Below are 5,926 nucleotides of genomic sequence, written 5' to 3' on the forward strand. Positions count from 1 at the left end.
AATTGGATATTTATGGAAAATAGTATTTATTTTTCAAGAAGAGAAGCATTGGAATTGAAAGTGCTTATTGAAAGGACTCCTGTGGAAATAAGGAAGTTAGAGGTCTCCGCCCAAAGTCAGAATCAGAGGAAAACAAGAACAGGCCTATAGCTGGGCTTCTCAGACTGCTTTGCATTTTGTAACTGGCCATTCAGTGAGGATATTGCTCATCTCTAGCCATCTGTCTCGTAAGCCCTGCAGTGTCAGCCCTGGGTATCAGTTACTTTCTCCCTTCCTTGCTCACCACTGGGGCCCTTCCTCTGCAAGGGGCGAGGTGTCACTAACTGATTATGACAGTAATTTGGGCTGTGCAATTTGGTGGTCTGAGAATGTGCTTATTATTTTTCTTTGTTTCTGATTTCTCTTATAATGGGGAAGGAGAGGAAGGAGGGAGAGAATCTCAAGCTGACTCACTGAGGGTGGACCTGATCCTGACCTTGATCCCATGACCCTGAGCTCAAGACCTGAGCCGAGATCAAGAACAGGGCACTTACTGGACCAAACCACCCAGTGCCCCTAAGCCCACTATTCTTGCCACTACCATTAGACTTACTGAAGGACATGAAGCCAAATGGGTTGATTCTGGTCAGTCACTTCCCTGGATATGATGTCCCTATTAGACAGAGCTTTTGTATCTGGCTACTTCATAGACCCCTGCCCACACTGTATATTGTTTGCTCAAGAGTCTGGCGTCCACTCTTCTTCCACTCAGAAATGACCATTGTTGGGTCTCATATAGTACAGAACATAATCACTGTATCAATTAAAGTGGCTTTCATTTGAATAGGCTTAAAGGGAATTTATTTCTTATAAACTAGAAAGTCCAGCATTGGAATGGCCTTCCAGTGAGGGTTGGAGCCAGTGGTCCAATGCTGTCAAAAACCCTATTTTTTTTTTTTTTCACTTCACGTGATATCTGCAATGTTGGCTTCACCTTCTTTTTTAAAGATCTGTTTATTTGAAAGAGAGAAAAAGTATGAGCAGGGAAGGGGCAGAGGGACAGCAAGACGAGACAAGCAGACTCCCCATTGAGCACAGAGCCCAACACGGGGCTTGATCCTAGGACCCTGAGATCATGACCTGAGCCAAATCCAGAGTTGGATGCTCAAGGGACTGCACTACACAGGCTGTGGTGGCTTTGTCTTAAGTTTGCTCTCCCTTTAGGCCCTCCTCCAGGCCTCCCTCTCTCCCTTTGCCTAAAAACACATCAGTTTTTTCTCCATTTCTTCTTTTAAGGGTCCCAGGATGCTGATGACTCAAGGCCAAAGCTTGTAATTGCTTCTTTTTCAAGTCCCATCACCCCAGAAACTGGGTAATAGTTTTTCCAATCTCTAAAAGGAGATAGTGTTCCCATTGACTGTGTGTCATTGCTTTTTTGTACATAGAAGACCAGTTAAAGAGTGGATGCTAGAATTCTCAGGAATCTCTGAAGTGGGGGCATCTCACAGGGCCAAGGGAGCAGATGTGCGTTGCATTTAATTATTCATGTAGGTGTTTATTTAATTTAATTTTGCCTGCTAAAGATGGAAGCTAGTTTATTTTAATGCAACATAACAAATGCAATGAAAAGCACAAATCTTAAGTGTATAGTTTGATGAGTTTTGCCAGTGTGTACACCAGTGTAACTAATACCCACATCAGATAAGAGAGCATTTTTAGCCCTTTAAGAAGCTCTCCATGCCTCTTCCTGGTCAGAACATCCTTCAAGGTATTTACTTTTTGAAGAGAATGAGCAAAAGCATGGAGAACAACAAAATGTTCCCCAATGCATATATCTTCCTTATATTTATCACCGAGACCCCATGATAATAAGGATTTTGCCACACAGTATTCATTGATTCCCCTTCCCTTGACGTGTGCATTAAGTATTTTAAGCAAATCCCAAATTATCACATCATGCTATTTTGATATGCATCTCTGAAAACATGGAGACTTTCTTTTTTTTTTTTTTTTTAAGATTTTATTTATTTATTTGACCGAGAGAGAGCACAAGTAGGCAGAGCAGCAGGCAGAGAGAGAAGGGGAAGCAGGCTCTCTGCAGAGTAGGTAGGGAGCCTGATGTGGGACTTGATCCCAGGACCCTGGGATCATGACCTGAGCCGAAGGCAGATGCTTAACCAACTGAGCCACCCAGGCATCCATATGGAGACTTTTTTACATAGCTATAGGTATTACTATTATCCTTGACTAAATGATAAGTCCTTGGAGTCATTTAACATACAGTACACGTTCCAGTCTGTCCAGTTGTCTTTGTATAACTTATTTGTTTGAACTAGAATTCGATCAAGATCCAAAGCAGTCATCTCCAATCTCTCTCTTTCTCTGTGTTTCTCTCTCTTTTTCTCTTTGTCATTGACTTGTTGAAGATGCTGGTGAGTTGAGCTGTAGAATGCCCTATCTTCTGGATTTGTCTGTTTCCCAGAGCTGGTGTCTGACTTGGTCCTCCAGCGGCCATTCGTTTTATCAACTGGAAGTAAGCTCTAAAGGCTCAATCCAGTCCAGGTTCAGATTTTTGCAAGGATATGACGTTGTGTCTGTCAGTGCATCACTCCACGAGCTACATCATATTTGGCTGTTCCACTTTAATGATACTGACTCTTGAATTCAGATCTTCATCACCTGATCTCCATTTCCATATCAACCTTTTATCGAATGGTTTCCACATTAGCTTTAAATATTTGCTCTACAAATATTTATCAGGGCTGCGACTGAGTACCTTTCCTATATGAGATACTGGGGTTTAAAAAGGTGGGCAAAAGAAACCGATGGCTAACAGGTATAAAGACTGTTCGTGTATCCTCAGCCGATCAGTGTACCCCCCTCCAAATTGGGGGTGCCTATTTTTGGAGATTTCCCCACTAGGGGAGAATGGGAATGACAAATGCAATGGGAGCCCAGTGCTTCCCTCATGTCTAATTAATCCAATTACCTTTCCTTCCTCCTCTGTTTCTCATGCCGCTCCTTTCCCTTCATTTCCCCATCACTTTGCCCTCACACTGTGTCAGTTAGACCAAGGATCCGTGTTGGCGGTGTGGTGCGCTCCATTATCCGTGTTTGTGTACTGCGGTGCTTCACGGTGGCTCTGGCTTCACAGCAGATCATACAACAATCTAATTTCGTCAAAGAAAACTGAGTCGCAGAAACCGGGTTACTCATCTAAGTTCTGCCCGAATAAGAAATGACCACTTCATTGAAAGTACTGAGTATCACATCTTCTGCCCAGCAGCAGAGATTCTTCTAGGAAGAAATTCAGACACCCGTAGAGGAAATCTGTACCAAAGCCCACCTCATAAGGAATTGTTTACACCGTCTCCTCAGGGAAACTCAGGATAATATACATTTAACAAAGTCGTTTTGGGGCAGCTTGAAGCAGCTAAGAGCTGTATTTCCGTAGGTCTCCTTTGCAGAGTTCAAATGCTAAGGGCTTTCCTTCCACCTTGAAAAAAATACATTACTAACTGGAGAGAAATGACAGTTGAAATATTAGGGGGGAAAAAAAAGAAGAAAGGAAAAACCACTAGAGTCTCTGGAAGGCGCTGTGTGTGAGACGGCTGACTGTCCGGGGCTTCTAAGTGTACAGCATGGAAAGATCTCGTTTCTACTTCATTTTGTGCGTGTGGAAGACACACCGGCCACCAGCAACCCTGGTAAATATTTGTGGTTTCGAATTTCACAAACTCCTACACCGTCGGCTTAGCTGCTCCTGTGACAGAGCCTTGGTGACAGGGATCACAAAACTGCCATGTGGGAGCCTTCTCAGATGACAAGATGTGGGATTCCTAATCGGACAAGCTTATTAGCAAAGACTTCCGGCTGCTGCCTCTCTGGAGAAGCACGTTTTACATCTGTAATGGGCCAGAGTTCTGGCCACCGAGTTTTCTTCCTGCTCAGAGAAGGAAGGACAAGACAGTGGCCTTCACGTGGGGCGAGCGAAGTGTCCTGGCCAAGCGGGACACAAGAGTGCACTTCGGCTCAGAGAGACTCAGCTCTGGAGTCCCCAAGATCTGTGTTCGATTTCGGTTTCTGGAAAGACACGGGCCACCTTGAGGGCATCTGCTGTTCCCCCTCCTGCAGATTAAGACTGAAGACTGGTAGTCGCTTTGTGCAGCAACTGCATAAACGGCCACCTTTTCCAAGCTTCACCCCCCCGAGGCCCTGGGGATAAAGATGGGTTAGCATTTGGTATGGGCAGAGAGAGAGAATGCACTGATGATGATACCCAGATAGAGAGGCCACCAGGCCTCTGATGTTATTGGGATCTGTGTTGGGTGGGTTCTGTTTGGCTCACATCATGGGCATTAACGGTGATAACAATAGCGTGAGTAGTGGGGCCCGGATGTCAGTGCAGAGCCTGTGTTTTCTGTCTTCTCCGGGATCTCTGCATTTTCCTGGGGATAAATGTCACTGCAGACCTGCCTCCTCCTTCTCTACGGTGAGAACCCACTCCATGTTCCCAGCCTCTCGTTTCCCTTCAAGGTCCCTTTTCTCTACTCCATGCTGAACCAAATGCCGTGCTCATCCCCCTTTCTTGGAATGACATGAAAATAACACCCTCATGGGGCATTTATGGGTAACAGGTTGGAGAGCACAGATGGGCTTTATATCCTAGCAGAGCAAACATCTTAAATGGAAAATGGAAACAAAACAAAACAAAATAATCCTCAGCCCGGGCCGCGTTGCTTTCTTATTATCTCTTTGTGCACTCTTTGACGTCTATAGACTCCCCCTCGGAAACACAAGTAGACTCCTCTGTTTGATCTCTGCTCTGGGGACCATCCTCTTTTCCAAAGACAGGGGAGTGTGCTCTTTCTCCACGAAACCCTCTACTGTTGGTCCCCATCTCGGTCTCCTTGTCCACCAGTCCCTGTGATTGAAAGGGGGCCACTGAGGGACTTATTTTGCAGGGACATAAATTATTTCCTCTCTGTTCTTCCAACTTGGAAGACAGATTCAACTGTCCTCCAACTGAATGAAAAACACGTTTGTTTCTTTTTTTTTCACCCCCTACAATACTAGAAGAATAACGTAATGGAGCACTGTGAGGTGTTGATTGTTCTCTGTTATCTATTATTACTAATATCTTTGCCTCCCAAAAGTTGCTGAAAAGTGTAGCAAATATAGTGGACACAGAGCTCTGATAATAGAATTACCGAACTCCTCAAGGCCAAGGGCCTGGTTTTAGGCCATGAGATGAATCCTGCCCTTATTATTGTTCAGAAGGTCAAATGGGTTTCAGGGTCTTCATCAATGAACCGTATAGAAGGGGTTCTGGGAGGGAAGAAGATGAGGTCTTTTGGGGGAGAGCAGAATTCATAGTCTGGAAACTGTTTCTCCCTACTTTCTTCCCACGGGGGAGAGGAATTGGATTTGTTCCTCTCCTCGTCCTGTACACTTGGGGATTCCAGATCCATGTTTCCTCCTCCCCGCTTGCTTGGGTTCTGACAACGATCTCCGTATAAAGTTGCTTACTAATGGACCAGCATAGTGAGGGACATTGTTTAGGCAAGGTGAAAGGGACAGCAGAGACACGGCTTAAGTAGAAGAAGGAATACCAGAGGACACCCATCATTTCATTTGCAAAGATAATGGGATTTCCTCCATTAAGTGAATGCTGAAGAAGGTAGATGGGGTGAAAGCTTTCTCACAGATATCTCCCAAAAATAAAGGACCCGTGGGTGTGTGGATCTCAGTTTCAGAAACTCTGTAGATTAGGGGTACCTGGGTGGCTCAGTTGGTTGGGCATCTGCCTTCAGCTCAGGTCATGATCCCAGGGTCCTGGGATCAAGCCTCTTATCGGGCTCCGTGTTTAATGGAGAGTCTGCTTTGCTTCTGAGTAAGGGACACTCAGTGCTCAGTAGGCAGAGAGAGAGAGAGCTCTGTGATCAGG

Source organism: Enhydra lutris, unplaced genomic scaffold (genome assembly GCF_002288905.1).
Source record: "Enhydra lutris kenyoni isolate GAN:26980312 unplaced genomic scaffold, ASM228890v2 scaffoldscaffold33, whole genome shotgun sequence".
In the NCBI taxonomy this organism is placed as follows: Eukaryota; Metazoa; Chordata; class Mammalia; order Carnivora; family Mustelidae; genus Enhydra; species Enhydra lutris.